The 24159-nt window shown below is 43.2% G+C and overlaps 1 protein-coding gene across 4 annotated transcripts in view; it reads right to left on the bottom strand.

The window, feature by feature from the left end:
• The window catches only part of PACSIN3 (protein kinase C and casein kinase substrate in neurons 3), a 39510-nt gene extending 16528 nt beyond the window's left edge, over positions 1-22982 (bottom strand). The window contains exon 1 of one of the 4 annotated variants that reach the window (XM_083367727.1): positions 22506-22982. The gene's annotated coding sequence lies outside the window, so the exon portion shown is untranslated. The remainder of the gene's footprint in view (positions 1-22505) is intronic. The other 3 variants (XM_083367729.1, XM_083367728.1, XM_083367725.1) reach the window with 3 other exon arrangements.
• Between the last annotated feature and the right edge of the window lie 1177 nt (positions 22983-24159).

Here is a 24159-nt window from a genome sequence, read left to right as displayed (position 1 = left end):
TAGGACTGTCCTTGAACATGGCTTGGAAATTTGAATTGCCCCAACTATAGTAATTCTCCCAGCAACTATAGTGAGCCAAACCCCTTAGAGGTGCAACATTACCTCATGATGGAACTGCTCCCCTTGTTACCTTGCACATCCAATTTAAATTGTTCAAACTTTGAAATAATAGAAAGTACTTGTAGCTCAGGTTTTAGATTTTGGTTCAAACTTTATATGCTTTAATCCAAGTTACTTGAAGGACTGCATTTTCTTCTGCTGACTGTTCTGTATATTCAAGTTATTAACATGGACCACCATAGATATGTTTTAATATCAATAATTTTGCTTTTTCCCCTGGTGCAGTCTATATTATGGAAAACTGCCATTAAAATTTGAAATTGGTTAGGGTTAACTTTGTTGTTAGTTGCAAAGTCGTGTCCGACCCATCGCGACCCCATGGACCCCACGTTCCTCCAGGCCTTCCTGTCCTCTACCATCTTCTGGAGCCCATTTAAGCTCACGCCTACTGCTTCAGTGACTCCATCCAGCCACCTCATTCTCTGTCGTCCCCTTCTTCTCTTGCCCTCAATCTTTCCCAGCATTAGGCTCTTCTCTAGTGAGTCCTTCCTTCTCATTAGTCCTTCCTTCTCATTATCTTAGAGAAATCAATTGAAGTATTTATTTACCTACTTACCTTTCATTCAAGTCTTTATATGAACACTATAGGATATAGCTTATTAGCACATACTATAGCATGTTTAGCATTTTATAATGCTTGTGAGAGCCAGTTTGGTGTAGTAGTTAAGGCATCAGTCTAGAAACCAGAAGACTGAAATATTTCCTTTCATGTCTTACTCATGAAAGCCAGCTGGGTGGCTTTAAGCCAGTCAGTCTTCCTTAGCCCTGGGAAGGAAGCAATGGCAAACCACTTCTGAAAAACTTTGCCAAGAAAACTGCAGGGAAAGTTACTTTTTCAAATGAAAGTGTCATCCTCTAATTGCTTTATGTTTGTCCTTAGGAAGTAAAAATAGCGATTGGCTCACCCCAATGTATTCTTGGATTGCCTGGAAATTGGTCATCCACGTGCCCGGGGGTGGGGGTGGGAAGGACAAAAATAAGTTGGGGTGTAATTCTCGACTTGGGAGTGAAGAGGGAGTGCTGGACAACCACTTTTACTTGCTGATAAATGCATGTCATGCGATTGGTCAGAGCATAGTTTCCAACTGACTAGGCAAAAAAGTTTGACTCTTCCCAAAATCAGGAAACAGAAAAAAGGACAAGTCACCAATCACATTGAAGAATGAATAATAAGCAAAGCCTGCAGGGAGAGTGTCAGGAACTAAGGCTCATGATAAAATTAGGTGTGCAGTTCTGACTGTATTCAGAGGGACAGTGAAAAGCCTAAGACAGACATGTCAAACACAAGGCCCGTGGGCCGGATGCGGCCCGACATGTAGTTCCATCCGGCCCAGGGACCTGCTCTGAAAAGAGCGAAGGACTGGCCTGGCGCACCTCGGCCCGGCCCAGGCCGACCGGGCGCTGATCTACAACCTGGTTGCATCCATCAAAGCCAGAACGCGCTCAGCATTAAATCCACGGGGCAGCCCCGCCCCACCCCCTGGGTGTGCACACAAGTAGAGTCCTGCATCCCTGCTGGCTGTCTTGCCCTGCAGGCTGACTTCAGCCAGGATGCTGGCACTGGCCGTCTCCTGTGCGCACACCCGGGGGGTGGGGCAGGACAGAGGTGGCGGGGCAGCTCCTTGCTGGTTCCAGTGGATCTTAGGCTGAGTGTGTTCCGGCTTTGATAGATGCAACCAGGTTGTAGATCAGCACCCCACCACCAGCACCTCCAGCCTTGCAGCCACGAGGCATCCCTTTCAATGGGACCGCCCCCACCCACCCACATAGTATAGGAATGGCCAGCAGCAGCATATTAGTGCTGTCAATGCCTCCCCCTCCCATCACCCCTTCCTGAGTGCGGGGGAAGGAAAGAAATGAGAAGGCAAAGGAAGGAAGGAAGGGAGGGTTGGAGGGAAAAAGGGAGGGAGGAAGGAAGGAACAGGGAGGAAGGAATGGAGTGGGAGGGAAGAAGGAAGGGAAGAAGGAACAGAGGGAGGTGTTCTGTACCAGCCTGCTACCGGCCTTGCAGAAAAGGCAACCCCTTTATAAACGGCAAAAGGCTGGAATACGTCTGCCAAATTTATTACAAAAACAAACAAAACACATACCAAGATACAGGAGCTTTGAAACACTATCGGAGCGGTTGCTTTCAGCAAACCAGCCCTCCCCAAACATTCCCTTTATAAAGAGTTCAGGGCGTGGCCTCTCTTTGCCTCCTTCCGAGAAGCCCCACAGCCTTCCTCTGCTTGCTCCTACTTGACTGCCTCCTGCGTCGGGCGTCCTTGAACAGGGCCAGCTGTGGGTCATCTTCATCCACACTGTCAGGCTCACACAGCTGGGTCTCCACTAGGTAGGAGGGGCCTGGCTGGGGGCTCTGTGGAGCCTCAAAGCCATCATCAGCAAGTTCTTCAACACCCCCCTCCTCCCCCTCATCTGAGTCATCCGACCCAACTGCCGAACCCACAGGCTGACCCTGAATCACAACAGGAGGAAGGAATGGAGGGTGGGAGGGAGGAAGGAAAGAACAGAGGATAGAAGGGAGGGCCCGGCCCCCAGAGGGCAACCACAATGCTGATGTGGCCCTCAATGAAATTGAGTTTGACACCCCTGGTCTAAGAAGTGAAGCTTGTCACCAATTAAGACTGGGAGAACTGAATGCTATGTGCAACAATCAAGTTCAATGCCATTTCATAGACATTTTCATAGACACACATAACCTCATATGTTAGTAACAAATTACACAGGGAGTCCTCAATTCATAATCATTAAGTGAGTCACATGGTCATTAAGCAAATCCATCTTTCCCAAATGGGCATTAAGCAAATCACAGCCAGTCATAAATATGAACTGGCTGCCAAGCATCCCAATTGCAATCATGTGGCCATGGCTACATAAGAGTGAATATAGGTCATAAGTCATTTTTTCATAGACATAACTTTGAACTGTCATTAAACAAACAACTGTGGCTAGTAAGTCGAGGATTACCTGTATATTATTCACAAATACAACTTTGCAACAAAGATTTATTTTTTGTTTTAAAATGAATAAAATAATGCCAGGTAAAGGTAAAGGTTCCCCCGCACATGCGCGCTAGTCGTTTCCAACTCTAGGGGCCGGTGCTCATTTCCATTTCAAAGCCGAAGAGCCAGCGCTTGTCCAAGGACGTCTCCGTGGTCATGTGGCCGGCATGACTAGACGCCAAAGGTGCACGGAACGCTGTTACCTTCCCACTGTAGTGGTCCCTATTTTTCTACTTGCATTTTTACGTGCTTTCGAACTGCTAGGTTGGCAGAAGCTGGGACGAGTAACAGGCGCTCACTCTGTTACTCTGCAGCACTCGGAGTTCGACCCGCCAAACTGCTGACCTTCTGATCGACAGGCTCAGCGTCCTAACCCACTGAGCCACCACGTCCCTTAATCACACCCAAAAAGTTGAGTTAGGATTTTTTTTGTTTTTGTGTTTTGAAATGGAGGTTACATTTGCTGTTTTTGTGATATGTAACATTTAGAGATGATCTGGAGAGGGAGAAACATTAGTGTGGAAAAGTGAGATGAGACACTTACTAACTTGTAGTTTATAGCACTCATTTGCTATAATTTAATACACTACTATGCTGTATCAACCAAAGCATGTCATTGAGAATTAACGCAATCACACTATTCTGCTTTGTTCAGACCTCTACCAGAATTCTGGGTCGACTTTTGAATAAGGTTGCTAAAAAACCTGGACCATAGCCAAAGGAATTTAAAATTCTTTGCCCACCTTGTTTCCAAACTCTTGAAGACAGCTATTTCATCTTTAAGCCATCCCGGAGAAGAGCAGAATCCAATCAATTCTAGAGAAACTTAAAAGATCATGTTCTGTTGGAATACCACATTTGGCAGCTACAACTTTCTCTTCTATCAGCGCTACTACCAATGTCCAATTATATTCCCATTTCTTGTTAGGTATTTCTCCCCCAGCACAAAATTGCATGTATCATTAATGGGAAGGGATTTCTCAGATTTCTTCTGAAAGAATTGAATTGTAATCTGATCACTAGGAAAAGGTTGTATCCTCAGTTTCCTCTTATATGTCTGAAATTCATGTCCCTTGCCCTGGTATTGGAAGCACGAATACTTTGATGCCACATATGGAGCATTGTGTCTCAGCCAAGGGCAAATGAAGCCAAATAGGTCATAAACCCCCCCCCAGAACAAAATAACTCTGAAGCAAAATGAGCCACGTATTTTAAAATAGTACAAATCCAAACTTCATTACTTCTTTTGAAAATAATGTTGAGGCAACATATTTAATTCACTTGTCTCACTAATAATTTCAAGTTTTCCTTTGATATCTCAGTATTTTTGCCCAATTCTGAGGTTTATACAATGCTCTGCATTCAGTACAACTCAATAAAAGACTTGCATCAGCCATATGCTCAAGCAAACTTTCCATTAAGCCTGCCATATAGGCACTATTTTTTTCTGTCCAGTTATGATTCTTCTTTATTCACAGAAACATGATTTCTCTCCGTACTGTACTAATATGTAAAGAAAATACAGTTGCGTGAAAAAAGTATTTGCTGACTGTTGGATTTTCTAAATTCTAAATTTTGCATCTCTCTTCTGTTGAATGTTATCGGAACTGTGTGTGGCTTCTTTTGATACACAAAGGGAATATAAACGAACACACACAACCAATTGTTGGTGCTTATTTTTATCTGTCTTGTGATGTGCCAGTGTGTAAAATCACTCCCTGACTTCAGTAACTGCCTGTACCATTTAAAGCCACAGCAATTGTAGCCAAACTCTGTAATTGGCATCAATCTCTTGCATTTTTGTAAAAAACAAACAAACTGCTTCAGTTTAGTAACATCTGAGAGTATTCTATCATGAGCTACCACATTTCTTTTCTTGTCAAAACATTTCTATGAAGTTTAAGTTTGGGCTTTTATTTGGCATTCTGAAACACCATTATTTGTTCTTTTTAAAATATAATTCTGTAGCCTTGTTTGTATATTGAAACCACTGTTTTAGTGTTTGATCTATCTGAGCCTCATTTGACAGATGGCCTATTCTTCTGCAGAGTTCTGTGCTACAAAGCAGAATTTGTTTAATTATGAAAGCTGTCCAGATTCTGTCCAGAAAAGCATTCCCCATATTATGACAATCCTACCATCTTTTCCATTTCAACACTAAGGAACTTCAAGTTAGTTTGCTGAGTGTTCTGTAATCTTTAGATTGATACAGGGAGTGCAGAATTATTAGGCAAATGAGTATTTTGACCACATCATCCTCTTTATGCATGTTGTCTTACTCCAAGCTGTATAGGCTCGAAAGCCTACTACCAATTAAGCATATTAGGTGATGTGCATCTCTGTAATGAGAAGGGGTGTGGTCTAATGACATCAACACCCTGTATCAGGTGTGCATAATTATTAGGCAACTTCCTTTCCTTTGGCAAAATGGGTCAAAAGAAGGACTTGACAGGCTCAGAAAAGTCAAAAATAGTGAGATATCTTGCAGAGGGATGCAGCACTCTTAAAATTGCAAAGCTTCTGAAGCGTGATCATCGAACAATCAAGCGTTTCATTCAAAATAGTCAACAGGGTCGCAAGAAGCGTGTGGAGAAACCAAGGCGCAAAATAACTGCCCATGAACTGAGAAAAGTCAAGCGTGCAGCTGCCAAGATGCCACTTGCCACCAGTTTGGCCATATTTCAGAGCTGCAACATCACTGGAGTGCCCAAAAGCACAAGGTGTGCAATACTCAGAGACATGGCCAAGGTAAGAAAGGCTGAAAGACGACCACCACTGAACAAGACACACAAGCTGAAACGTCAAGACTGGGCCAAGAAATATCTCAAGACTGATTTTTCTAAGGTTTTATGGACTGATGAAATGAGAGTGAGTCTTGATGGGCCAGATGGATGGGCCCGTGGCTGGATTGGTAAAGGGCAGAGAGCTCCAGTCCGACTCAGACGCCAGCAAGGTGGAGGTGGAGTACTGGTTTGGGCTGGTATCATCAAAGATGAGCTTGTGGGGCCTTTTCGGGTTGAGGATGGAGTCAAGCTCAACTCCCAGTCCTACTGCCAGTTTCTGGAAGACACCTTCTTCAAGCAGTGGTACAGGAAGAAGTCTGCATCCTTCAAGAAAAACATGATTTTCATGCAGGACAATGCTCCATCACACGCGTCCAAGTACTCCACAGCGTGGCTGGCAAGAAAGGGTATAAAAGAAGGAAATCTAATGACATGGCCTCCTTGTTCACCTGATCTGAACCCCATTGAGAACCTGTGGTCCATCATCAAATGTGAGATTTACAAGGAGGGAAAACAGTACACCACTCTGAACAGTGTCTGGGAGGCTGTGGTTGCTGCTGCACGCAATGTTGATGGTGAACAGATCAAAACACTGACAGAATCCATGGATGGCAGGCTTTTGAGTGTCCTTGCAAAGAAAGGTGGCTATATTGGTCACTGATTTGTTTTTGTTATGTTTTTGAATGTCAGAAATGTATATTTGTGAATGTTGAGATGTTATATTGGTTTCACTGGTGAAAATAAATAATTGAAATGGGTATATATTTGTTTTTTGTTAAGTTGCCTAATAATTATGCACAGTAATAGTCACCTGCACACACAGATATCCCCCTAAAATAGCTATAACTAAAAACAAACTAAAAGCTACTTCCAAAAATATTCAGCTTTGATATTAATGAGTTTTTTGGGTTCATTGAGAACATGGTTGTTGTTCAATAATAAAATTAATCCTCAAAAATACAACTTGCCTAATAATTCTGCACTCCCTGTAGACTTCAATGACTTTTTAATAGAGGTCTTCAGAATCATTTAAGGATGGGGCATAAATGCCTCTAGAATCTGTATACTTTCGCTATGAAGTAAAAGAAAGTTTGTGAAATGTATATAGAATTTTTATTATGGTTAGAGACCAGAATTACAGATAGAAGCATATTAAAAAAAAGTGAAAACAACAAAAAATCACAATTGTTGGTAGATTCAATGATGAGCAAATCTGTCTAGTTTTACAAGCAGTACACCAACATTTGATTATATTCAAATATAGTCTGAATCACACTGATCTGATAACAAATGCATATAAAAAAGATCAGAATTCCCCAGGTCTTTTAGCAGGTAAGGAGTTACAAGATAGATCATTGGATCCTTATAGAGCAGGGGTGTCAAAACTGCCAGCCCATGGGCTGGATGCATCACAGCAAAACCGCGCCCACCCCATGGCCAGCAATGGCAAAAAAAGTCGTAATACATTGTGACACGTCATGTGATGTTGTGAGTTTGACACCCCTGTTATAGAAGGTGTAACACATCAAGACATGAGCTGGAGTTTCAATAACCTCTTGTCTACAAGGTCACAGTCTTAGCTCATAGGGATCTTTTTGTATAGGCTTTCCAAGATTGCTGTGAGGTGTTCACTGAACTCTGCTCAAGTTATGGTCAGTAAAATGTACATATGGCAGGACCAAATGACCTGATTTACCATTTGTAAAATGGTACTCAAACAACTATTTAGCCCTTTACATGAAGTGATCGAAATAGAGATGCAATCATTTTTCATCACATGTGGAATGGCTTTATGAAATAAATACCAAATTGATGCCCTTTGTTCATCCAGCATTCCATTATGATTTATCATTAGGTCATACATTAAGCTCTAATAACATTCAGTGGTGGTGATATGCAAAAGTTCAAGAAAGCCGAATGGGGAGAGGCTAAAGACATCTTTCTTAAAATAAAAGTGTTTCCTAATGAAACAGAATAAGGGGAAGGACCTCCATGCTTTTATTGCGTATTTGTTTACCCATTTGCCACAGTAAGTAATTTATTAAATTGCTTCCTCCAAGAAAAACAAAATCCAAACAATCTCAAAGTAAGCATTTAGAGCCATCCACCAGTAGCAAACTTAAAAGCTTACAGCTGTGCACCAGCCAAGATTGCATTACTTTTGGGCAGGGGTAGGCAACCTTCGCTCTTTTATGACTCATGGACTTCAACTCCCAGAATTCCTGAGCCAGCATAGCTGGCTCAGGAATTCTGGGAGTTGAGGTCCATGAGTCATAAAAGAGCCGAGGGGCTTCTTTGGGGAAGAACTGGTCTGGGAATAACAGATGGAAGAGATATAGGGAACGACTAGCTCTCGTGATAAACCTCTTTGCTCAGCACAGGAAGGAGGCCAGATGTTATTAGTTTACTGCTTCTCTCAATCTTAAAACAGGATGTAGCACTCTTCTTTAAATAAAAACCACATCCAAGTATGCCTAACACCACAAAGAATGCACCATAGCTATTTTAGAAATTAGGATTTGAAAATCAGGATGGAGGTACTCTACCTTTTTTTTTTGAGAACGTATTGCTTGCAAGAAAAAAAGGGAATGCATTTTTTGACAATGTAACATATAGCTGCTGCTTTATATGGCAATGTCCTTCACTCTTGTCTGGGTTCACATAACATTCTAAGTCAGGTTTGTCAAACTCGCCTTGTCATGTGACGTGACGTGATGTACCATGACTTTTTTTCCCCCTTGCCGGAGCTGGGGTGGGTGCAGCTTCTGCGTGACGCATCCAACCCATGGGCTGGCAGTTTGACACACCCCTGTTCTAAGTCATTAGAAGATTTATAGTGTATGTTGTATGAGTCAGGGTGGTTTGCAATCATTGTTTAATCTTGGTTCTTATATAAGTACTCAGCCAACTGTGGCTAGTTTGCTTAAGCAAATTATATCTGAATACATTCTGTGAGTAGGGACGCAGTGGTTCAGTGGGTTAGGACGCTGAGCTTGTCGATCAGAAGGTCGGCAGTTTGGTGGGTTGAATCCGAGTGCCGCGTAACAGAGTGAGCGCCTGTTACTCGTCCCAGCTTCTGCCAACCTAGCAGTTCAAAAGCACGTAAAAAATGCAAGTAGAAAAATAGGGACCACTCCGGTGGGAAGGTAACAGCGTTCCGTGTGCCTTTGGCGTCCAGTCATGCCGGCCACATGACCACGGAGACGTCCTCGGACAAGCGCTGGCTCTTCGGCTTTGAAACGGAGATGAGCACCGGCCCCTAGAGTCGGAAACGACTAGCATGCATGTGCGGGGGAACCTTTACCTTTACCTTTACATTCTGTGAATGCAGCCACTGACTGAACATTAGGCTTTAAGGTCTAAAACTTCCAATTCTGCAACATACATTCCTGTTTGAGTTTATCTTGCATTCCATTTCCCTTTAAATTATTCCTTGCAAAAGTGTCGAGCCATAGTTTCTTCCTTTGATTTGATCTTTTGCTTCCTTACTGATCAGCTTAGATGTCACCATAGAAAAGTACCCTTGTATTATTCCTCTGATCAAGATCATGCAATCAAAAATAAGAATGGCAAAATATACTTCCTAGATCAGAGGGTCCCCAACCTTTTGGCCACCAGGGACTGTTTCTGTGAAGAGAGGTTTTTCCGCGGACCGGAGGGGACCTGGTTTTGTGTGCTGCCTGCATCCCACGGATGGGGCTTTGCTTGTTTGTGCAGACCGGTTGCTGGCATGCCGCGGCCCAGTACTGGTCCACGGACTGGAGGTTGGGGATCCCTGCCCTAGACTTTACTGCTGTAGGTTCTATATGAAAGTTCATTTGCCTGAATACCATTTCTAAAAGGCATCTGTCCAGAAAGGTAGGCTATGTCCTTTCCTCTCTTACGTTTTTAACCTGACTATAGGAAAACCTCTTTTCCAACAGCAAGTAACAGAAACAGTTACTTGTAACAAAATTATATATTCCCATATACTGAAAAAGTCTTGAAAGATCCCTAATGCTTAAGAAAAAAGAAACCATGTTACCCTTTCTAAGGCCGGGCTGCAATTCCTAAAGCTGTTCCACAGCTGACCACCATTTTCAAAATAATGATTCTTTCTTCGTAATACGAAACAAGCATATTACATAAAATATAGCCCATGTTACATAAAAACAAAGCCTTTTCCTAATACGTCGATTCATTAGACTCTATTTTTAACAGAAGCAGCATCTTTGCACAGAAAATCAGCTCCACCATAGTCCCTGGCAACGCAACGTTCTTCTTTTTAGCATTTGTTCCACTTGGTTGCAGGGTCCTTTTTTTTGAAACGTGCTTCTTACGGTGATGCCACCAATGCATGATGTGATAAAAGACTCATTCTTCAGCCAGCTTGTTACAAGCTTGATGTTGTTTGGGGGCCAACAGAGAGTGAATGGCCCAAGGCCACCCAGGGGGCTTCTGGGATGGTCAGAGGGAGCACATGGTTTCTTGGTTCCTAGGCTGGTGCTCTCAACCACAATACACTGGCTCTCTTGTCATACAAATGTACCTGGAAAATGTAGTTTTTCCTTAAATACATCACTGTTGTGTTCTGTACAGTTAGATACATCGAATGAGTACTGAAAAAAGCAATGGGGATCCTTTCAAAAGCACGCAGCTCAAGAGAAAGAAAGTTTCCAGCTGCAGAAGCCAAAAACTTGCAGTTGAAGTGTGGGTTTTAATGCAGTGACCTGTCCTTAAACCATAACCTTACAAAGCCATTCAGCAGCCGTGCAGCATCTTTTACATGGAAAAATTGGAAAGATGTATTTATCTAGGTTCTGAACAATTTAATTTTAAACCAATGGTTTTTATTTCAGCTACTGTCTCTATAAATTTCTGTCAAGGTGATTAGCAAAAGTAGTTTCTAGATTTGGATCATTGTTTATGAACCTTTATTGTCAAAGTACAACTATGTGTACACTGAGATTAGCTGAGCCTCCCTTTGTGCTCCCACCCCCCAACACACTGTGACAACAAACCCTCCATCTTACTACACCATGTGAACCAACTATACCACACACCGGCCTCCCAAGTCAGTTCTGCATAAAATTCACAAAAGTTCACAAAAGTTATTGTGCCTGTTTGTGATACGCTTCCAATTCAAAAGCAGTAGCCTTTGGTTCAAATACTAAAAACAAACTTCTATGGTTGGGAAATTATTACAGTGATAAACTTGTCAAGACCATGGAGCAGCTTTTTGTAAAAAAAGAAAATAGGAATATGTATGTGTCTCTGCTGTAAAAAAGATAGAGAAATCAAAAACATTTTAATAATACTTTATTTTTAAAGAAAAGAATCTTTATATTCAAAAAACACAATTTTATGTTATTTGCAATAATGGCAATTGATTAGAAATGTATGACTTGCATGTGCAGACATTTCAATGTGTGAAGATTTGATAAAGAAAATAATTTGAATTGTCATAACATTCACAGGACCTTTTGAACACTGAGACCAGTGTTTCCGGGAACATACTTTAAAAACATTGTTATATGAACCCTGTAAACATCTATAACTATATAACGATAAGCATTCAAAACACCTGAAACTGGGTTATTAATTTTCATGCTATTCATTAATATTAAAAGTAATGAGTGTTTTGAAATAATCCACTAGATATAATTCTATATATCCTTCTCAATGTAAGACAATCAATTCAAATCTTAAAATTATAGATTAGGGATAAAAAAATCAAATCAAAATTAAAATTATTAGAGTACCGTAAGTTTACATTTTTGAAATACAGACAAGATGTGAAAATTTAAGGTTTGCATAAATTAAGCTAATATATCAATGAAAGACACCAATAGTTTAATGAAGAGAAGGGTGAGGGGTGACATGATAGCAGTGTTCCAATATCTCACGGGCTGCCACAAAGAAGAGGGAGTCAAGCTATTCTCCAAAGCGCCCGAAGGCAGGACAAGAAGCAACGGATGGAAACTAATCAAGGAGAGAAGCAACCTAGAACTACAGGGAGTGCAGAATTATTAGGCAAATGAGTATTTTGACCACATCATCCTCTTTATGCATGTTGTCTTACTCCAAGCTGTATAGGCTCGAAAGCCTACTACCAATTAAGCATATTAGGTGATGTGCATCTCTGTAATGAGAAGGGGTGTGGTCTAATGACGTCAACACCCTGTATCAGGTGTGCATAATTATTAGGCAACTTCCTTTCCTTTGGCAAAATGGGTCAAAAGAAGGACTTGACAGGCTCAGAAAAGTCAAAAAATAGTGAGATATCTTGCAGAGGGATGCAGCACTCTTAAAATTGCAAAGCTTCTGAAGCGTGATCATCGAACAATCAAGCGTTTCATTCAAAATAGTCAACAGGGTTGCAAGAAGCGTGTGGAGAAACCAAGGCGCAAAATAACTGCCCATGAACTGAGAAAAGTCAAGCGTGCAGCTGCCAAGATGCCACTTGCCACCAGTTTGGCCATATTTCAGAGCTGCAACATCACTGGAGTGCCCAAAAGCACAAGGTGTGCAATACTCAGAGACATGGCCAAGGTAAGAAAGGCTGAAAGACGACCACCACTGAACAAGACACACAAGCTGAAACGTCAAGACTGGGCCAAGAAATATCTCAAGACTGATTTTTCTAAGGTTTTATGGACTGATGAAATGAGAGTGAGTCTTGATGGGCCAGATGGATGGGCCCGTGGCTGGATTGGTAAAGGGCAGAGAGCTCCAGTCCGACTCAGACGCCAGCAAGGTGGAGGTGGAGTACTGGTTTGGGCTGGTATCATCAAAGATGAGCTTGTGGGGCCTTTTCGGGTTGAGGATGGAGTCAAGCTCAACTCCCAGTCCTACTGCCAGTTTCTGGAAGACACCTTCTTCAAGCAGTGGTACAGGAAGAAGTCTGCATCCTTCAAGAAAAACATGATTTTCATGCAGGACAATGCTCCATCACACGCGTCCAAGTACTCCACAGTGTGGCTGGCAAGAAAGGGTATAAAAGAAGGAAATCTAATGACATGGCCTCCTTGTTCACCTGATCTGAACCCCATTGAGAACCTGTGGTCCATCATCAAATATGAGATTTACAAGGAGGGAAAACAGTACATCTCTCTGAACAGTGTCTGGGAGGCTGTGGTTGCTGCTGCACGCCATGTTGATGGTGAACAGATCAAAACACTGACAGAATCCATGGATGGCAGGCTTTTGAGTGTCCTTGCAAAGAAAGGTGGCTATATTGGTCACTGATTTGTTTTTGTTATGTTTTTGAATGTCAGAAATGTATATTTGTGAATGTTGAGATGTTATATTGGTTTCACTGGTAAAAATAAATAATTGAAATGGGTATATATTTGTTTTTTGTTAAGTTGCCTAATATTTATGCACAGTAATAGTCACCTGCACACACAGATATCCCCCTAAAATAGCTATAACTAAAAACAAACTAAAAACTACTTCCAAAAATATTCAGCTTTGATATTAATGAGTTTTTTGGGTTCATTGAGAACATGGTTGTTGTTCAATAATAAAATTAATCCTCAAAAATACAACTTGCCTAATAATTCTGCACTCCCTGTAAGGAGAAACTTCCTGACAGTTAGAACAATTAACCAGTGGAACAACCTGCCTCCAGAAGTGGTGAATGCTCCAGCACTGGAAGTTTTTAAGAAGAGACTGGCCAGCCACTTGTCTGAAATGGTATAGGGCTTCCTGCCTGAGCAGGGGGTTGGACTAGATGACCTCCAAGGTCCCTTCCAACTTATTATTATTATAATTTGCTATCTTAGTGGGAAGAACATTTGAATTATATAAAAATATTTATTATAAAAGTTATTCTTAATCATTTGAATGAAGTTAATTTTTAAAAATGTGATATTTAACTGTTTCCACTTTCACAGTTTTGACAAGAATCATTAACATTGTGCTTTAAAAACCATGTGCAATATACAACATAATAACCGTTTTTAATTACAAGCACACAACCTAACGTCTCAGGAGTAGACATTACTCCCAAATTATTGGGCGCAGCCTTCCCTGAGGCCCTACAAAATTTCTCCCTGAATTGTAATCGACAGGCAGGACAATTATTGAATACATGAGGAATGATTACGTGTCATCAAACTGGTACTAATTCTCAGTGACCACACTGATAAGATTTTTCTCCATGATGACCTCTGCCTAATCTGATCATTCAGGTCTTCCAACGGTGCACCCATTGCAACTGTAATGAGTCCAATTCACCTTGCTGCTGGTCATCCTCTTTCTCTTTTTGCTTCCACCTTTCCTAGCATTACGGCCTTTTCGAAGGAGCTAGGCCTTCTTCGCATGAGGTCTCCAAAGTAGGATAATTTGAGTCTGATCATTTATGCCTTACGTGAGAGGAGTAATTACACCGTATTTAATTTAAATGCTATTTTTTTTATCCCCACTTGTCACTTTTTTCCTCATGGTCTGACATTCATGTAGCAACCACACTGAAAAAAGTGACTTATGATTGGTCCTTGCACCTACAATGGTCATGCCTCCCCATGGTCTCGTGATCAAAATTTGGGCTGCTGGCAACTGTCATATATTTACGACAGTTTGTGTCCCAGGGTCATGTAATTGCCAACTTCCAAGAACAAAGTCAATGGGGGAAGCTGGATTCACTTCATAATCACATGATTCACTTAACTTCAGTAATCTGCTCAAAAACGGTGGCAAGAAAGGTGATAAAATCAGATGTGACTCACTTAACAACCACCTTGCTTAGCAATGGAAATTCTGGTCCCAACTGTGATTGTGAATCAAGGACTACCTGTACATACATACATACACACACACAAACGTATGTATGTAGTGGGCACCAAGAGTAATTACAACCAAGATTCTTTTTTTCCAATTTGGAGAATGAAGTTATATCTTGAAGCAACTTGTATTTCATTAATTTGTAACAAGCATACTACAAATGAAATATCACTTTTGTACTCCACATTTTGAGACTGTATAATAGCTAATGTAGGAATTTAATAAACAGAAAATGATACTCTGAGTTGGACAGAATTATACTTCAAGTTTAGTGAGGATGTTTCAAGGATAGCTAGCCTAAACTAATACAACAGTAATCAATGCATGTAATTGGATCTCTTTTATAGGGATGAAAAAATTAACATATCAGGACTAATAAATACACAGTGTATAGTTTTACTTCAATTATCAATCTACCCATGAATTTACTGCTTTATCTTAGTAAGAGTCTCTTGCCTTCGTTTCTTCCATTCTGCTTTAACACAAGGATACTTGTAATCTAAGACATTTGTTGTAATCATTACTGAGATAGTACTTAATATGACACATATCAAGTGACTGGAAAAATAAGAGATTATGTCAACATAGGGCACAACTCTGCTTACAAATAAAATCTTTTAGGTGTAGTCCATGAGAGGACACTTATATACAGGTAGATGTATATATTTCTAACTGCAGTTAACTTTCAATAAACTGACCTTACTTTTAGCAGTCTTTAGATACAATATACAAACTATTCATCATTTTATGCAGTGGTAACACCCTTTGATGAATGCATTAAATTCCATTTCAGATTTTTCTCTTGTATTACAATCCAATTCAACCGACATTTAAATGAATTTGAATGTTTGACAGTTCTGCCCTCTATTAGTTTATTAAATCAAAGCTTTACTGTATTCTTAAATCACGTGACTTGAGAATCTTAGTCAAGGTTACAAAATTTTAATTCCTGCATAGCAGAAATGTTGTCTCAACTTGTTGTAAAGAATACAAAGGATAGCTAACTTGTGAAAGAAACTCATTGCAACCTACCATGATTATGCCATAAATACCTAATACAACAATGTACCGTAAATATCAATAAAATTACTGTTAATGTAGTGCCATGCATTTAAACATCTAACTATGCCACACATAATACCCATTACTACAATGCAAATATCCAGAAAATTACCCTTAATACAGTGCTGTGCACTTAAACATCCCATGCTGAGGCATGTGATTTTCATGTCAAGTGACCTAGATTATGCTCAAATGCATCTATAGACATGACAGCTCAATAATGGCTATTCAGTAAACAACTGTGTAGGAAAATTCAGCTATAGCTTCTGTAGATTATGGTTCAAGTGTTAGTCCAAATGACAAAACCAACATTCACACCTCTCTTCTTCCTACCCAAAATAATAAAAACCCATGAAACATTAATGTAAACCAGGGGTGTCAAACTGTTGGCCCATGGGCCGTACATGTCACGTGGAAGCCACGCCCACCCCATTGCCGGCAATGGCAAAACAGTCCCGATACGTTACACGACATCACATGATGTCACGAGTTTGACATGTCTAGTGTAAAGGTTAAAACAAAAAAGGACAACCTTTATATTCTCAAAAATGTATCTGTTTATGGGTTGACATTGGAAATTGATTTGATAGGTTAATACAAACCCTGTTGTGTAGATTCTGTAACACAATTATCAACAACTACTGGAAGGGCTTTTTGGCATAGCTGAGAATGGTGAATCTTTCTATACATAGTTCAAATAATAAAAACTTTATTGAAATGTAACAGATTCCTCAAAACATTCATAAAATGAATGTTTTAAGGAAGGGCAGTTAGTTTATAAGAAAACTTCCCTGAAATAAGAATACTGTGGCTTGCAAGATTTTATGTACAGATTCCTTAGCTCAATCTACAATGCTCAGTTTCTTTTTACCCTCAGAAAAAAGAGCATCTTTATAAATAACGCTTACCGTAAATAATGAAGTCTCACATATTGATAATCTGTGATATAAAGTCTCAATAATATTCTCTATGGAATAATTTGCTGAGAAATGTACTAAATTCACCCATAGATATGTTAAGAGTTTAATAATAATAATACAACAATTGTTGTGATAATAACAATACAACAAGGGTTGTGATATGTAACTTCGTGAGCTTTTGGCGCCAACCATCTTTATGCTCTAGAATTAAGTAGCACTGGATTATTCATTGGTCACAGGGAGTAATTTTTGGTTGTGGCAGAATATAATCTCTCTATTAAGTTCCGAAGAAACTACAGACATGCCTCACCCAAATCTGTTAATTAAAAAACTAGAAAATAGTTAAATCAAATTTAATAGTTTGCCTTTATTCAATTATAGTCCTCCTGTATATATTCATGATTTATGGAACCTATATAATATACAGGTGATCCTCAACTTATGACAACTGAGCCCAAAATTTCCATTGCTACGGCAGTTAAGTGAGTTGCACCCCATTTTATGACTTTTTGCTACAGTCAAGTAAATCACTGCAGTTGTTAAGTGAAATATGGTTGTTAAGTGCATTCAGCTTTTAAGTCAGACATGTCAAACACAAGGCCCGGGGGCCGGATCCGGCCCGCGAAGTGGTTTCATGCGGCCCGTGAAGCCATCCTGGAAACAGTGAGGGAACGGCCCCCACTGCCTTGGCCCTGGCCCAGAGACCCTCCTCCTGCCAGAGACCCTCAGATCTGTCCCACTCCTGCCCAGGCCCCCATAGGCACCCTTCATGCGAACGAGGTAGAGCTGGCCACGCCCACCCAGCAGGCCATACGCACTTTAGCCACACCCACCCAGTAGGCCACACCCACCCAGTAGGCCACACCCACCCGGCCCCCTGAGGGCAACGGCAATGCTGATGCGGCCCTCAGTGAAATTGAGTTTGACACCCCTGTCTAGACATGTCAAACACAAGGCCCGGGGGCTGGATGCGGCCTGCGAAGTGGTTTCATGTGGCCCACGAAGCCATCCTGGAAACAGTAAGGGAACGGCCCCCACTGTCTTGGCCCCGGCCCAGGCTGGCCAGGAGCCAATGTACAATTTCATGGTGGTCATCTATGCTGAAATACATTCAGTCTTAGCTCCACAAGGCCATCTGGAAACAGCGAGGGACCGTCCCGTGCCGTGTCGGCACTGCCCCCTCGGCGCATGCCGGGGAGGTATCACCCTTTGTGAGGAATGAAGAAATGCACCATTGTCTGGAAGTGGCCAGCACATGGCCCTGCCTACTTCAGGCAGGCTAGGGATTGGGCAGCATTGTGCTTCTCTTCAGATTCATGCCACCCGGCTCAGCCTCTCGGCACTGTGAGTAGAGCACCCTGCTACCTGCCAAAACCGGGCAGGCTAGGGGCTGGGCAGCATTGCGCAGGTAACGACTCTCATGCTGTTCATGGCATCCCCTCCCCAAGAGCCCACCAAGCCGGATATGTGAAGTAGGTGACGGCCATATGCTGGCCACTTCCAGGCAATGGTGCATTTCTTCATTCCTCACGAAGGATGACACTTCCCCAGTTGTGTTTCTTGCCTGTTTTTCTCCCTCCTCCATCTCAAATATTTCCCCACCACTCTGTTCTTTGGAAGGAAGGAAGGAGAGGGAAGGTCTGAGGGAAGTCCTACCTTAGTCCTGCCCTGCTGCCCTTTCACCATCCCCTTGCCCCCTCCTCCTGGCCTATCCTGGGGGGTCTCCGTATTGCTAAGGAAGCTTTGGATACAAAGCCAGGTCTCCTCACCTGGAGAGGGAATGGGCCTCCCTCTTGATTTTGCCCTCGTACCCATCATGAGCAACCTGGCTAAGGAGAGCAAGCACAGCAGCAGCAGCCTTGAGGATGAGGTAAATGCAGCCGGGCACCCCCTTGGGGAAGTGGGGCTGGGCTTATGCCGTGGGTGCTTGAAGGCTGGGCTAGGCATTTGACCTCCGCGCCACCATCAAGCCCCCGCCCCCATGGCCTGAGAGGAACAATAAGGCTCCTCCGGTGGACCATGCCTTGGCACTTCCCTGGTCCCATCTCCTTCTGCCAGAGACCCTCAGATTTGTCCCACTCCTGCTGCCCAGGCCCCCATAGGCCCCCTTGACACAAATGATGTAGAGCTGGCCACGCCTACCCAGTAGGCCACGCCCACCCTGGCCACCCACCCCCCGAGGGCAACCACAATGTTGATGCGGCCCTCAACAAAATTGAGTTTGACACCCCTGCTGTATACAATGCATACGATGGGTTTCAAACAGACAGGGCATGCTACTGTATATAAACAAGGAGTAAATCCCATACTTGCTTGCATGGATGTTACCTAGTCAGACAATGAAATGTCTGCAACCAAACAATCACACTCAGAGAGCACCAAGGACTCCAAGAGCGATTGTCTTTTAATATGCCTCTCTACCTTAACACAGGCTTGTTTCTATTATGCAATAAGTTCTCATCCTTCAGGTACTGAAGGAACACGAAGCCTAGGACATTTGTCCCTAAATTTAGAGAGAGTTGGAGGATAGTGATTCTTTACATCCTGGCTCCAGCCTAGAAACGTTGTTCCCACTAGCTATATTGGCAAATCTATTTTACTTAAAAGCACACAAAATAACTTTCCTCTGGGTATACAAATAGCATCTCAGTCATCTTGAAAATGCTCACCTTCCACCCTTGGGAAATTGTGAGGTTAAATGCCCACGAGAAGCTGGTTTCCGTTGTTCTAGAAAAGATAGCACACACCCATGCTTGTGATCCCAGAGAAGGTATGATATTCTGTATTCAGGAATCCAAGTAAAAGGAGGAAAAATAAAGTACTTAACTGAAATTACTGCCTAATCCTGGCTCCCATGACAAGCACACAAAAATCTGTAGAATGTCTCATATATTTCAACCTCTCACAACTTCTAGCTAGGAGGCAAAGTAACCATTTTGTTTCTTTGGTCGTCATAGCTGTCAAAAGATATGGAACAAGGTCTGGAACAAACAAGCCTTCAATAAAACTTCAGGTATTTTATTGTGCAACATACCATAAAGAATTCCATTTCTGCTCCGCTTCAGTTCAGCTCATGCCTAGAGTTAGGTGAGTCAGTGTAACTTTATTCTCTACATTATAGGCGCAACTCAGTCATTGTCTTTTTTATTCTCTATGTAAGAGATGTAATGCATAGTGTTCAGAGAAAAATCTACTTAAATGACATCATTTTTAAAATAAGATTTTAACTCTATTCACAAGATAAGAAATCCTCAAGCAGGTTTATATTACTAAGTATTACTAAAAACAGATATTTCAATATAAGTAGTCTCATAGCTGCTTGGGTCTTACATCATCTTTTGAAGCCATGCAAATATCAGAAAAAGATATTTGAAGCACTCCAGCCTTTCTCTCTTAACTGACTAACTCTTCAAAGAAATAGAATAAGTAAAGAAACTTTGGTTGGCAGAGAAAGCTGTTAGACTGGTTCAGTTTGTACACTTGCAAAATTCCTCTGACATTTGTCTTGAAGAGTTTCTGACCTCTTCCAAGTCAAGAAAGGACGAAGCGCTGACAGCATATGTAAGAATATGAGTGCAACATATTTTTATTTTTATTTTAATTCCATTTATATCCCGCCCTTCTCCGAAGACTCAGGGCGGCTTACAAGCTTAGCAATAGCCTTCATTCTATGTATATGCCTGCTTATTAGGGCTTTCGCCCCCCCCCCCAAGCGGCATTATTACAAAGTCAGCTTAATTGCCCCCAACAATCTGGGTCCTTTTCTTCTGATCAGACAAGCCCAGAATTTTTGAAGCCCAATAACAAAGCCATAAGAGCTAAGAATACGTCTGGATTCTGCTTGTCCAGGATTTTGAGGGATCTATTTCCCAACAAAAAAAAAACTTTATTTCCAACACAACGTATCAGTGGAAGTCTGCAGCAGTATAATCAGAAGTATAATTCTGCAATACAGCAATATAATTACTGTACGAGTTTCAACTTTTATCTTTGTTTTTTCCCCCAAACATCTTGCCCACATTACCCATTTTTTATTTATAGGAGTGACTCCTGTTGATATCACTCATCTCTAGAAAAGTGGGAACTCACAGCAAAATCAAGATCAGAATTCCACTGCCCCTACAAAGCCCTTCATGTTATATGATACACTACTACGTTCCTAGGCTGATTTGGGCATATCCCATTTAAGCAGGTGCAATCTTATTTAATTCTCTCACTTTGAGCCTATGGTGAGTAAGCAAATGACAAATGTTCTAAGTTGTCTTTGGATGATTTCTGTCAAATATCAAGGTATTATTAAAGGCAGGAGGCAGTATTTGAAAGTACAACAGCAGGAAGAAGAGGATTGCTAGACTTGAAGCTACAGGTGCTTCCAGATGGAATGCTTCTAAGGTGCTGCTTCTAGCCCCTATACTGTGCAGCTATACCAGGGGTCTTCAAACTTGGCCCTTTTATGACTTGTGGACTTCAACTCCCAGAATTCCTCAGCCAGCAAAGCTGGCTGAGGAATTCTGGGAGTTGAAGTCCACAAGTCATAAAAGGGCCAAGTTTGAAGACCCCTGAGCTATACTGTTGCTTAACCCTCGTTTTTATGAAAATGGGAAAATAAGTGTTACAAACAGCCAACACTGTTGTCTGGATCCTGTAAAAGTACAGACTGGGGGCAAGGCGAAGGTTTCCCACAGCGAATTCTGCCCCTTTTACTTAACAAGACTTCTGCCAACTCCCTGCGGGACCCGGAGCTTCGGGTTTCAGCAGAAGGAGCTCCCGCTACTCACGCCTTCACAATGGAGACCTCTCTCTCTCTCTCTCCCACCCACCCACCCACCCACCCCCGTCTTCCTCTTTCCCACTCAGGGCCCCCCTCAGGCTGCTTCCCAGCCACGGATCCCCGCTCCGAAGACCCTGCCGAGGACCTCAGGGGCGCACCAAACGTTTTAAAGGACCCGAGTTTTCAACGATTCGCTCCCGCCTAGGTTTTGGAACGAAAGCTCCCAATTCGGCAACGAAACAAAACCCTCCCGATAGCGGGAATCGGGGGGGGGGGGGGAACGAATCCAGTACGTCCAAACGACGCCTTCTTCGGCAGAAACTCCGCGGTAGGTGTGGCAGTTTCAACCGGGACAGCTGTTCTCTCCCCTCCCTGCCCGCAGCGATGCAACGTGGGAGGGAGATCCAAAACCGGCGGCTGCGGAGGAGAACGAACAGCCCCCCCCCATCCCATCCCCGAGCCGATCGCGGCTCCTCTCCGCCCCCTCTGGGCTCCGGCCGCCCTTCCTTTCCCCGGCGCGAGCAGCTGAGCGAGGACAATCGCCCTCTTGTCTTCCCACTTCCAGCACCCCTTTCCCGAACAGCCGAGCGCGACGGCAAAAGAGCGGAGGGGAGAACGGGCGTACCTCCTCGGGAGTGGGGGAAGGCAGGTCCAAGAGGCATTTTCCCGTGAAAGAGAAGTGAGTGAGTGTGTGTGTGTGTGTGTGTGTGTGTGTGTGTGAGAGAGAGAGAGAGAGAGAGAGAGAGACAGACAGTGTGTGTGTGTGTGTGTGTGAGAGAGAGAGACAGACAGACAGAGTGTGTGTGTGTGTGTGTGTGAGAGAGAGACAGTGTGTGTGTGTGTGAGAGAGAGAGAGAGACAGACAGACAGAGTGTGTGTGTGTGTGTGTGTGAGAGAGAGAGAGACAGACAGACTGTGTGTGTGTGTGTGTGTGTGTGTGTGCGCGCGCGTGTGCGCAGGAGCCCCTCCGCTCGCCAGCCCGTCTTCGGCGTGGAGGATTCTGCTCCACACGCGAAGGGCGCCGCCACTGACTCGAGCCCCGCCGGAGCCCCGGGGCAGCAGGGTTACTAAGGAGACTCACCTCTTCCGACGGCTGCTCTGAGGACTCCCGCGGAGCGGAAAAGTCTCGGGGGCTCCTCCGGTTGCAACAGGCGGCTGGGGAAAGGCAGCTTTCCGCCAAGTCCTTCGGGCCGGATCAATCCGCCTCCCTCTCGGCTGGCTCCGGCGAGCGGTCTCTTCGGTCCGAGCTAGCCCCTCCCCCTATTTCAAGCTGCTGGACGTCCAGCGAAGAGGGCCCGGCCCGCCTCCCGGCCGATGGGCGGACTTGGGCAGACACCCCCCCTCCCCCAGAGGCTTCCAGGAGGACGTTGCGGGAGCTGGTCCGCTCCGGGCAAAAGAGGCCTGGCTTTTAGCAAGCCAGGGAAAATGCGGAGTTTCCTCCACCGCCACCACCCCTGTCCGCAACGGGGCGGGCGGGACTTTCTGATCCAATTAGCCCGCTGCCGCTCTGGGGATATAACCGAGGCCCTGCCCAGCCAGCAGCCGTGGTGACTGAGCTGGCCATCCTGGAAACGGGGCGAGGGAATCGCTATCCACCCAATTTGGGAAGAAATAAAAATCTGTGGGCCGAGACCTTGGGACGCCATCGATGTACCGCAGCAGCGCCCCCTGCGCACGTGGAAAGCGCGGCGGAGCTGCCAATGAGTAACCCAAGCCCGCCGGCCCTGCTTCTAGGAAGCAAAAGAGCTTCCGCACCGGCGTCGGTTTCGAGTATCTCCAACCGCGGAACCCGTCCCCCTCTCAAGTGAATTACACTAGCCCTCGGTCAGATACTTAGCTTGGGAAGGAGGCTCATTTATTAGACAGGAAGATATCCTCTGGATTTAAAATGACTTCCCTCACAAAGAGGGAAGGTTTGTTGTTGTTAGTTGCGAAGTCGTGTCCGACCCATCGCGACCCTATGGACAACATTCCTCCAGGCCTTCCTGTCCTCTACCATCTTCTGGAGTCCATTTAAGCTCACACCTACCGCTTCAGTGACTCCATCCAGCCACCTCATTCTCTGTCGTCCCCTTCTTCTCTTGCCCTCAATCTTTCCCAGCATTAGGCTCTTCTCCAGTGAGTCCTTCCTTCTCATTAGGTGGCCAAAGTATTTGAGTTTTAGCTTCAGGGAAGGTTAAACGGGGGGGGGGAACTATTGCAATATCTGAGATAACTTCCATTTAAAAAACAGCTACTGTACTTATTTAGGTAAACAGGCCGTATTTATCTAATAAGCCATTAAACAAATAAGTTTAAAAATAGAATTTATGCGTTCTTTTAGTTAGGTGGAGAATTTTCCAGTCAACACTCTTACCAAAAACAAAAAAAAAACCACCCCTTGTAATTCTTAAGGACACTGTTCTCAGGTACACTTCAGAGGTACAGTAGTAACAAGTCATAACTATGAAGAATTTCACTCATTGAGGCTGTTTGCATTGCACTGGAAAAGCCAACTCACCTTTTCTGCTGCTTTGTGCCTTCCTTCAGCCTATTATTTTGTTTCCAAGAGCAAAGTCTAGCTGACAAAAAAAAACAAAAACAACCCAGTGGTGGTCAATGTATTTTTGTCCACTCATTTGCTCTGACAAATATAGTTCCACTTCTATCATTCTATTTTAAAAGTTTCAGCATCCTTATTAAGTCTTATAAGGGCAGTGTAAAAGTAATGAAAATACAAAGGGTTTTGAAGTGCC

This window comes from Vipera ursinii, assembly GCF_947247035.1.
Source record: "Vipera ursinii genome assembly, chromosome: 1".
Lineage (NCBI taxonomy): Eukaryota > Metazoa > Chordata > Lepidosauria > Squamata > Viperidae > Vipera > Vipera ursinii.
This window is presented reverse-complemented; position numbering and strand designations above follow the sequence as displayed.